The sequence below is a fragment of the Mus musculus genome, chromosome 12 (genome assembly GCF_000001635.26).
Source record: "Mus musculus strain C57BL/6J chromosome 12, GRCm38.p6 C57BL/6J".
In the NCBI taxonomy this organism is placed as follows: domain Eukaryota; kingdom Metazoa; phylum Chordata; class Mammalia; order Rodentia; family Muridae; genus Mus; species Mus musculus.
The window spans coordinates 53354874-53366989 of NC_000078.6; the positions used below are offsets into that span (position 1 = coordinate 53354874).

The window sequence follows — 12116 nt, forward strand, 5'->3', positions numbered from 1 at the left end:
AAGAAGTCAAATTATACTGTCATGTAGCAGACTTAACATGCTAGCTAAGATTTCAGAGCTTTGCAGCTAATTACTATGTACCTTACAGGACAGTTAAATTGAAGTTGAGTCCTCTGTCTTTGCTGCCTTTTGCTCTGTCCATTACTTAACAGCATCTACAAGCTGGCTGATGAGGTATGGTTGCTGTTGCTGAAGTGAACCTGCTGCTCTGGGGAGGGAGTGGTGTTTTAATACAGCAGAGTTTGATTTGTGTTGCTTTTGCTCAGAAGGAAGTTGAGTTTTGTTCCCCTCCGAAATGGTCCATTCGGAGTCTTCTGGAAAAGAATAAAAATATATGCTTTCCAAAACAATTATGGAATAGTTGTTGAAGAGAGATTAACATCAAATTTCCCTATAGAAAATGCATTGTTAACACAATTCCCCAGAAGGCGTCAGTTCTCCTGCGTATGTTTTGCAAATATACTGTGCTGTGGTTTTGTCTTTATACTTTTATTTTATTTTTTTACAGTAGAATGTTATTTTTGGAAAGAACAAACTGCTCCCTCCCTAAAATCCTGTTCTGATTATAAGCTGATGGGCTCTGCCATCACCCATTCCTTAGCGGACATTTCAAGAGAGAGTTATTTCAAGAGAGATTCATTTCAAGGTGTCCATTTTTAAGAGAGGTGGGAAAGGCTGGTGGCTGTGAAGACGTGGAACTGCCGTGGAGTAGATCCCAGAAGCAGCTGAAACTGTTCCCTGCCTTAGTGCCTTATAAGTGTGTTTGATAATGGCTGCATGACTGCATATTTACCATGGTTCATCTCAAACTTACATGAGGCCTTTTTATATGTGTGTGTCCCAGAGGCTAGGTTTCTGTAATTTGTTGGTGATATGTGCTTTTCTTGTGGTGTGGATACTTTTTTAAGAAGCTTTCTGTTGTATAGGAAGCAGTCCTTCAAGGACACACTGAAGCAGCAATTGATTGTTGACCCTTCAAATAATGGCTACCAGCAGTCACCTATTGTTCATTTGTAATCAAGCCAGCTTCACTTGTCTGACATTACCATCTGCTTAAAGGCTGAGGTGTGTCAGTGTAAAGTAAGGAGCATGGTGGGCCCTGGGTCTATGCTAAGCCTCACTCCCCCTTTATCCATAGGAGTCATCTCTGGGGCTTTTGTTGTTGTTTTAAGAGTCACTGGTATTTGTAGTCTAGGTAGGCACTATAGGCAGCACAGCTGTGACTGCTGGGGAAAGTCACTTGGGGGATATTCATAACAAGGAAATATTGGCAAATAAATGATGAAGAAGGGGAGGAAATCCCCACGATGTTCAACTGGAGCACTGTCACTAAGATGATTAATAGTGGTGTGTGTTTTTGTGAGGATGCTTAACCGCATTGTCTGGCACGGGCGTGTGCATTCCGAGGCACCTGTAGAGAGTGTGCAGAGTGCAGGCATGCTGATGGGGAGAGTCTCTGGCTTTAGATCTTCTTTTCCCCGAGTGTTGACCTCACCTCTAGTATCTCTGGTTCTTGGGAAGCTGGTGTTAGGGTGTGTGACAGAGATTCTGTTTATTCCATCTATTTACTAACCAGTGTTGTCATAGCTCTGCTTTTTAGAAGCCTGGAGATATTTTGTAGGAACTGTGGCATCTTTTACTGCAGTTAGGGATGGTAGGAATAGTGAAACAGATGATCACTCAGATCTGCTCTCTAGGCGGAGACACAAAACCTTGGTGAGCAATGGGCTAAACTTTTGTCAGTGATGAGGAAAGACAAGATCTTAAAGAGCCCGTTGTCAGTTTCCGGTGAAGGAGTAGCTGTCTTGGGAGACCGTCCAGCTTTTATTGTGAAGTGTTAACCATCCTGATTGGATGACATATGTTATCCACTTGCTTAGAGGCATCATTTAGCAACTATAGTTTTTGGATATTTGGGAAAATTGCTTTGCCTTCTTGGACCTCCATAATTACTACCAGGTACAGTAACAACTCAGGCAAATGCCATACTAGCCTGTCTTCAGTGAGCTTGTGGCCTGTATGGCTGAATTGTTTTTGAGCTCTGGGTCACAACCCAAACAGGAGGTATGGGTTTAATTTAGTGATGAGAGAGAAAAGAGCAGAATATTTTCATGTGTTGTAAGTTCTCACGTGTTTATCTGTTAAAGCTTCTGTTTTGTTTCTCTCGGCCACACGTGTAGATTCAACTGCACATGTATGTGCTGAGTGGTCAAGAGAGAAAATGCATTTCCTTTTGGTCTCTACATGTTTCCCCATCTTCCAAAATGAGAAATGCTGTTATACAGGGTCAGGTAAATAAATATAAATAGAACATATGGGCCTGTGTCGTTATAGATCCAGGATACAGTAGATTGGAAGGGCCACCCGTAGGAGGAGGCTGTACAATCCGTGTATCATATCCAGGGATGTACAGTAAACAATTCCGATCAGTCCAGGTGCATCCACCTCTTTCCGTGTGATGAATGACCTTGTGCTAGACAGGTGGAATTAGAAGAAGGGTTTTTGCACCACACAAACTGGAAACTGCTACATATCATGCCCCCCACAAGTGGTTGCTCAGCCTTCGCCGGCATGGTGTTACTCAGACTCCTTCCAGTGTTAGCCTGTGGTTTTATAACTATTGTGAGTTTCGAGTTCATTTAGATTTTACTTGGCATTCTTCAAATGGTTAGACCATTTCAAAAATATTAAAAGTTATTAAACTAATATAGATGTAAAACCCATCATTAGCTGCTCCTACAGTTCCAGTTTATTAATGATAATTCTTTTTATTTTTAACTGCATTAATAGACTAAAAAATATACCCTAATTTGTAGTAAACTCGTCTATAAGTTACTGGATTTGATTGGGATGAGCCAATGTTCTTTCCAAATTGAGACAATTGTGGGGTTTTTTTCAATCTTTAAAGTGTAAAAGTAAGAGCAATATAGAAAATCAGAAAGGGGAAGATAACAGTTTTTATTCACCTATTTAAAAATGTATATTATAATTTATTTATTTACCTTGTAGGAAATATCTTGGAGGAATTAGGAGGGGAAAATGATAGAATATACTGTATGAATTTTTTAAAAAAAAAAATCCTACAAGTCCAGAAACATTTAAGGTAAAATAAAATTTTAACAGAACATATCAAATTTATATTTAATTAATTTCATGCATTGGAGAGAGCATGCCCCAGCACACACATGAAGGTCTGAGGATGACAGCTAATGTCAGTTGTATCCCAGCTTCCATCATGTGAGTCCCAGAGGTCAAATCCAGGTCATCAGTCATGGGAGCCAGTACCTCCACCTGCTGAGCCACCGCACAGGGCCAAGTTTTATTTATTTATTTATTTATTTATTTATTTATTTATTTATTTATTTAGTTTTCCGAGACAGGGTTTCTCTGTGTAGCCCTGGAACTCACTCTGTAGACCTGGCTGGCCTCAAACTCAGAAATCCTCCTGCCTCTGCCTCCCAAGTGCTGGGATTAAAGGCATGCAACACCACTCAAGTTTTATTTTTAAATGAGATCAGGAAAGTGTTTACTTATGGAACATTCATCCATAGGATATTGCATTGTAGAAAGAAGACTATAAGTATCAAGATTATCTGGGCCAAGCTTGATGGTTCACACTTGTACTTCCATTACTAGGGAAACTGAGGCAGGTAGATCTTGCATTCCAGGCTAGCTTGAGCTATATAGCTTGATCCTGTTATAGAAAAATCTAACAATGCATCCACTACTCACAATGAGGGCCTAGCCAGCACCCACACAAAGAGCAAGGTCCAGCATGGTGTGCAATCTCATGCTGGTCTGGGAGGAGATGAAGATGGGGAGTCCTGGAACTCACTGGTCACTCAGTCCGGACAATCAGTGATCTGGAGGTCCAGGGAGGAACCATATCTTCAAAAATAAGGTGGAGAGCAATATCCACCACTGGCCTCCATATACATAAACACATTTGTGCTTGTGTGGTCTTGTGCATACAAGTACCCACACATACTACACACATATATGTAGACACATACTCAAAAGTGTGTGTGTGGAGGGGTAGATCAGAGGTAGACAGCATGTACAAAACTCTGATATGATCTCTAGCACTGAAAAAAAAACATAGTGGGGGATTAACTAAGTTAGAAAGGTAATATGAACTCCAGAGTTTAAGTTGCAGTACACCTTAGATAGAGCTGGGCCCCTGTGATTCAAGGATTTGCACTAAAATAGCATATCATTTAGGCTGTGTGCAAGACTAGTCAGCACAACAGCTTTTAGGAAAGACCAACTCCAAGGGACTGCCATCTGTCACCAGCATTGCCCGAAGACATGTGGCACATTGCAGTAAGCACCTTGAGACTCCTGTTCAATGAAAAGGCCCCATCCAGGGGACCTTGGCTCAGAAGTGCAGCTAATACAGAGTAATCTAGACGAGAATGTGTTTGTATGTGCCTTAAATCGCTGCTGCTGCTGCTTAAAGCAACAGGGTCAAGTGGGCAAGATTGTAAGGTTAGTTTCCAACTTTCTACTCTGCACCAAACCACTCTCCCTCTTCTGTGAGGTTCATTGCACTTTTCTACCTACTTAGAGCTTCAAAAGATGGTTCTCTCCATGGAGAGCCGTGCTCTGCACTGCTCACTGCGGACCTGTGTGAACCTATAAAACTTTGGACTGAAATAAATTAACATTATATATATATATATATATATATATATATATATATATATATATATATATAAAGAGAGAGAGAGAGAGAGAGAGAGAGAGAGAGTGTGTGTGTGTGTGTGTGTGTGTGTGTGTGTGTTAGGAGGAGGTGCGTGGGCCGTGGTACACTTGAGGAGGTCAGAGGACAGTTCTCTTCCTTTCATCAGGCGCTTCTCTGGGAATCTAATTCAGATCTCCAGGCTTGGGTAGTAAATTCCTTTGGTGTCCAAGCTGTCTACCTAGGACTCTGTGTGTTACAATGAACAAATCTAAAGGAGTGTTTTTTTTTTTTCTTTTACAAAATAGCACATCTTGAATGGGGGTATTCTAACCAGGTCAATGTTATGCCTCTTTTTGTCCAAGAATTCTTGTGTCTAGAAATGGACAGGGCCCAGGAAGAGAAGAGTTGACCCCATGGTTACATGACTGTGATGTGTCTGTATGCTAATACTGTCATGTACCAGGCCAGAGAAAGAGCATAAAGTGTATGTGCCTCATAGAGCAGCTGTGGGTAATTGGTCACTTGTGCTGAAGGGCTAGCCACTTCTTTAGCTTGATTGATTGGTTGCTATTACATGATCTTTTCCATTATATTAGAATAACATACGCCAGTTGTATTTGAAGCGGACAATAACAGAGAATCAAAAAGAGTCAGACATAGAGGGGGAACTTTGTCCAGCAGCCCCATAGAGTCTGCATGTTAGACACTGACCTTTTTGTATCAAGAATGCATCAAGGCTCTTGAAAGCAGAGGTGCCTCAGAGAGTGACTCGGGTTGAGAGGCGGGCTTTCCAAGTGTGGCACATTATGAATTTTACAATGTAGGCATGGGAAAGCAGAAGACGGGTAGAAATAGGTGAGGCTGGCGAGGAGGGGAGAGCAATGGTATCAGGCTGAAGGACAGTCACCCCGTGAGAGCCCTGAGGCGTGCTTGAGCCGAGGTGCAGCACAGCCTGGGGAATCACGCAGGAGGTGGCTTGGAAGGAAACCAAAAAGTGCACAGAGCTTCCTCAGCGCTGGGCCTTGAGGCTTATTCTGCATGCTTTGAAAGGAAGACGGTGAGCTTTACCTGGTGTTGGTTAGTCAAGTTCACTTGCAGACATGAAGGACGATTCTCTCATCATGAAGCCAGTTCAGAACCTCTCTTGAACTGACTACTTCTCCTGCTTGAGGAGTCCCGTGCATTCGTCGACCACTTCTAATTTAGGGTGTATCAGTGACAGAGAATAAAAAAAAGGAAGTTGAGGCAGGATGGTTTAGAATGCAGGTATATTAACTGCCTTCACTGGAGTGTGTATTTTCATTGTGAGAGAAGTGACTACTTACATTTTAGAAAGTAATTCTTTACAGACACACCTGTGGGACACAGACCGCAGGATGTAGAACCCCACAAACTTGAGATCAGAGAGTAGAGCATGGCATTCTGGGAGGAATGGAGGTGGAGCAAGCCGTTTATTGACACTGCTGACTGTGTTCAAAGTTCCCAAAAGGTGGTTTCAGGAACAGGCAGCTACACCCCTGTGCCTGTGTTCAGGTTTTAACACTAACTGGGAATTCATAGTCATGTGTGAACTATGGTTGTAATACATGCATTCACCATAACGGAAGCTTTATCTGTATCGTAGGCAGATCTTTTAGTTGAATCTTTGGGCTTAGTTCATGTGTCAGAGCGAAATGAATTACGTTCGTTCTGATGACGAGCTACTCCTTTTGTGATCAAAAGTTCATGTGATCAAATTTAGTCATTACTGCAGGTGGAGGAAAATGGATCTGGCTTGATTCTAGCCCCACAGTCGTCTGTGAAGTGTTTCCCTTCACGGCCATAGGTTTTCGGTTTTTTCTTTCCTTTTGGGATAGTTCTTTATAAATACAGATGCACCGTATTTTAGTCCTGTAGAAGGGAAGGGAAGAAGTGCTGGAACTGGCATTTGTATCTGTAACACTCAAAGAGAGCGACCCCTACCATGCCGGAGTCTGTCCTGGCTGGATTTAGTACCATTGCGTGTACCTGCATGTCCTCCTTGCAGGCATATCCCAGTTTCCCGGGTGGGTTTTTGTGCATTGGTCCACAAATGGATTAGCTGGGAAGTTTCCAGGGCTAAGGGTGCAGGGGAAGCTGGAGGCCCTGCGGTGTACTCCTGCGTGCAAACTGTCTTCTGCAGAGGAGCCTTTGCTGGCGTAGCTCGTGTCAAGGTTTTGGATGTTTATCACTTGCATTTTGGGGGACTTTAAATTCCTCTGGCAAGAACCAGAGATAAACTGATTAGTGAGAAGATTTGCAACAGAAAAAAAAAAGAGTCTTTACCAGCTCATTATTATTTTTATGTAGAGATAGTACACTATTGGAATGTGGAAATCCTGCAAGAGGCTCAGTTCAGTTCTTGTATTCTGCAAGTGGCAGAATATAGGAACACAAATCCTTGTAAGATCCAGATGCACACATGCAGGAGAGTAACTGCTAAGTTATTACACAGAATATTACAGTCTCTCACCTGCCAGCTCTGCGCCACCATTGTCTCGCTTACTGAAAAAGAGACTTTTGCATATTGTGTAAAAGACCGTTAGCTCTCCTTCTCAAAGCAAGGAGAAGGCTGGGTGCATTGAGGATTTTGGTCCATAGACCATCAAGTGAAGAGTGCTGCTTTGGTGGTTTTTCCATGAGCATCCCGTGACGTATATGACATAGAGAATGCTTTTGGTATTTGAGGTTTATGTCACCAAATGGACCCTCTCTGCAACATTCAAAGAACTATGTTTCCCTCTCCCTTTCCTCAGAACTCTTGCAAAGTTCCCCCAGGCCTCAGTCTCTTTGCTTGCCCACGCGTGTTACCGAATGCAGTGGGCCCCCTCTCCAGCTGGTGACTGTCTGCTTTTGTCTGAGCATTTGTTTGATGTTACCTCTCACCAAGGTGTCATTTCTTTGGCAATTGATGGTCAGGCATGCTCCTGGTGAATCCCAGTCCAGTGTTGCCCTGCTTGAAACTGGAAAGTACACAACCTATCTTTTTTCTATGCTTCCTCTCTCGGCTCCATTAAGAGAACAATTTTAAGGGCAAAGCTGAGCAAGTCTGGCTCCCTGGGGCAGAAAACCTTCTGTCCTGTGTGTGTTGGGGGCATCTGGATGTCCTGGTAAAGAAAGTCCTGAGAGCAATGACAGAAGCTCTTTGCTCTGGGGAAGCAGCATGCCCTCCCTGGGACTTCCTGATGGGTAACAAGGGGGGCAGCTGCAGCAGCTCAGAGTCTCCTCCCCTGCAGAAACTTGCCAGGTGGCCTCAGCCTGTGATTGGTGTCTATAGAAGGGGTAGGTTTCCACTTAGCACACTGTTGTAAGGGGAGTGTTGGAGTGATGCCTGAGTCCAGTGCTGACAAGCAGACCAGTGACATGGGACGGTTTCTCCACTTTATGTCTGTGTTTGCTGCTTTTCCACATAGGCAAGGCTAATGCTGGAGGGACAGAGACTACTAGCATGATGCAAACAGGAGTCTTTGGTTTCAGGGATTTTTATAATTGATCCATTTGTGCTACCTCAAGCAGGCAGCATTCTGATTTTGCACTTGGGGAACATGAAGGCTCAACAAAGTCAATTTGCTAGTTCACACAGCTAATAAGGTGCAATCTGGTGAATTCATATATACATTGAAGAGGGAGAAAGAGAAAAAGAAGGGGGGAGGAAAAGGGGGCACAGGGAGGGAATGAGAATCCTGTCTGCTGCCTTTCACCTTGGCCCTTGGAGCAGGATGGTACGTTACTTCAGACACATCCTCTGTTTAAGGCTGGTCAATTAAGAACCATCTGCAAAATACAAGACTCTAGGACTTATCAGGATGTCCCTACAGAGGAAGGGAGGCCAGTGTCCTTTGCACGTAAAACTATACACATATGCCTAGGAACTGTAGTTCCCCTGATGTGGAATAATGTCTACATCTCAGTGAGGACACAGATAGAATTGCCCCTGATTGTAGCTGCCTTTTATCAGGCTCTACTCTTGACTTTAGACTCTGCATTTCTACGTGCATCCCACCTTAATTCGGCCTCTGTGGGTAAGAGCCAATACATTTGTAAGCATGTCCATAGAAATAGCTAATTGTTTCTCAAAGCATCGTGGTAAACTATGCTTTGTTTATGGCTGTGGCAGGACAAGGCTGGCCTGTCGATCAGGACTTTCACCTTCTCCCATTCAAGGCTTTCTACATGACAGCACAACCATTTCTTAGAAACAGACTATGGTACCATCCCCAGAAAGTTCCTCTCCAACCTCGCACTTGTCTTGTTTTAATTTCTGTGGTTGGAATTATCTTTCATTCTGCCTCTTTTGCCTCGGATTTTCTGTTTAGAGCTTTGGAAAGACTTCTTTTCTCGTTTTCCTAACTCAGGGCATCACTTCAGGCCTAGATTGTTGCAAATGCCAAATGAGACTTATTTATCTCCTTGAACTATTAGCTCCAGATACATAAATACTGTGATCCTATGTATCCAGTAGTCCATGCTAGCAAATGCAAGCTTTTCCTTTCTTGCTGAGTTACCTTACCAGCTTCAGTGCTGTGTTCAACCTTTTCCCCTGCTCATTTGCTGCTTATTCTTATGTATGGTGTCTGTAATCTCAGCCAGTGGTTCAAAGCGACTACTCATCTTGATCCAGTCTCCTTCTAGCTTCCTTGTCTCGTTAGGCTGTCTCAGTTTCTGCCCATGAATGGCAGCTGGAGCTCATGTACTGGATCCTTGTCTTTCCTCCTCTGTGGAGCCTCTCTAGTTTTATCCACAGTGATCTTTCTCTTTAATTGGCCTCTTAATTGAGTACTTAGAAATAACAAGGGACTACTCTTTGGGATACTCAAGTGAACAAAGACTGATAATATTAGTGCTCAAAGTTAGGTAGCATTGGACAAGGCAATAAACATCATGCATGAAGAATGAAGGAGGGTGTAGTGTGTTAAATAGTGGTCGGTGCCATGGAACAGAAAGAGAAGATAGGGAGATGTTAGGTCTTCCTTGGCCAAGGTGGGCTGGCCCCATGAGGAAGATGACAATTGGGCAAATATAAGGAATTGACTGAGGTGGTCATTTAGCTAGTGAGACTAGAACATTCTGGATTTGAGGAGTGTTTGTGTAAAGGCCCTGAACCTGGAGAGGTGCTGACATGTTCATCACTGAGGAGCTGGTATGTAGTGGGTGAATGAATAGGCAAGGGCCATGGTAGATAGCACATTGAAAGCTGATAGGCCTCAGAAGGTTTGGTAATCTACTTGAACCTGGCTTCTAGCCACACATATGCATATATGCTTTAGAGAACAAGAGTGGGGCAGGAGACCTGGATTGAGGCTCCATTTATGGCTTCAGTGATCATACTGCAAGTATAATAGAGCTAGTGGGAAGAGCTTAGACTGACTTTCTTTCTTTCTTTCTTTCTTTCTTTCTTTCTTTCTTTCTTTCTTTCTTTCTTTCTCCCTTCCCTTCCCTTCCCTTCCCTTCCCTTCCCTTCCCTTCCCTTCCCTTCCCTTCCCTTCCCTTCCCTTCCCTTCCCCATCTCTTTCTTTCCTCCCCATCCACCACTCTCTGACAAAGTCTTACTATATAGCCTTGGCTGGCCTGAAACTGACCCTGTATATATTTTTCTTTTTTGTCTTTTGAGACAGGATTTCACTATACAAACTTGACTAGCCTACAACTTACTATGTAGACTAGGCTGGCCTTGAACTCATAGAGATCTGCCTGTCTCTACCTCCCAAGTGCTGGGATTACAGACATGTGAAACCAGGGCTGGGAAAGATATTTTGAAGGGAGAGTTGATTTTCTGATAGAAGAGATGGAGAAGAATAGGAAAGAAAAAAATCAACATTAAACTCAAGATTAGGTCTCAAATTTTCTCTTGTTCTCTTCCATACATGCATCATTCAATGATATATATATGCAAATGTTCACAAACTTAGAGATGAGGAATGACACAATTTGAAGATTGGATATTTATATTAGAATATGTATGGATAATGTGTTTAAGTCATTCAGTCAGTCCTCTCTCACTCTTTTTGAAAGTCTCCTTGGAAGGGCCTTGTTTCTCTGTAGGACTGAATGCAGTTGGGGTACCACAGTGTGGGGGTCACTGTCCAGGCTCTGTTGAGACACTGGCATAGCAAACCCCATTCTATTCCATATTCTATGATCAATCTTCAACATGTTACTCATTCTCTGTAAGTTTTCCTATTTTCTGGTTCTGGTCTAGGGTTTACCATGGGACCTCACGAACTACTAAACACAAGCTCATTAGAATAGAACCTGATGCACACTAGGTGCTCAAATACTACTCTCAATCCCTTAGTAGGTACTCGGAGAAAAATTAGTTGAAAGATCATCTTACATTTGGAGTCATTCCCCTCCCTATCGCTCCTTAGTCATCCATACCCCAAACTCGGATGTGTGACTAATGTTCGAATAGGATCCTGCCAAGTAAACCTTTCTCTCTTGTCCAGAGAGGAAAAATAACAGATTTCATTGGGCTCAGTCTTGTTACCTGCCTGCTGTTGGTGATGGTAATGGAGGCTGGTCAGCAGCCTTTCTGGCATAGCATTTGATTGACAGACTATCAAACAACATTTAAATATCTAATACATAAGAATATTAGTGTTTTCTTATTTTTAGCTTAAAATGTTGAATGTGTATTAAAATGAGAAAAATAATTTTCAGGATAGATATGACTTTCCTAGTACATAAAAGCAATGAGATCCCATCAGAGAGGGAATAATATTTTTTTGCCCTAACACAGGAAATTACTCTTTTCCCCTCCATGTTTATACTTCGATGCCTAATATCTCCCTTCTTCTTGTTCATTTTTTTTTTCTTTTATTTGAGTGTGGGTTGTTGTAGCTTTTATCCCTCCTATCATCAGCAACTTATTTGGTTCCCAATCCAGGAAGGTACATGCATTGCTGCTCTGGAACTTGGGTAGTCTCTTAGCACCAGAGGGCTTTGAAGAGCAGCTTAATTCTGCTTTCCCTGTGCTTGGCACTTGAGGGAGGCACTCAACTTCTGTCTGAGCTCAGTAATCCTGGACCTGTTTCCTATATCCCATACGACTGTGCGTACAGACAGTAGTTGTCAACGAGTAGCAGGCAAATGTTGAATTAGAAAGCTGTTTGGATTAACTTTGTGGATCATTATTTGAAAGTAGCATGAAGTCCAAACAACTCCATCACTCATGGACAGAGCAAGTGAGGTGAGTGTCAGAGTATCGGCTGGACTGCAAAGTTAGGGTTATATTCTTTTCCTGGACCTGGGGTTTGCACTCATGTAGTGTTTCACAGGCACAACAGTTCAGGGCATAAACTGGTACTTTTCTGTTGTTTTTTATTAGCATAGCATGAAGGCAAAGTATTCAGTGAGAAAGGATTTTACTAAGTATGATTAAAATATACTTGGTATATAGCTATGAATATAAATA

General features: G+C 42.6%; 1 protein-coding gene across 25 annotated transcripts in view; it reads left to right on the top strand.

Moving 5' to 3' along the window:
• Positions 1-12116, top strand: part of Npas3 (neuronal PAS domain protein 3) — an 824148-nt gene that overhangs the window by 106848 nt on the left and 705184 nt on the right. The window lies entirely within an intron of this gene.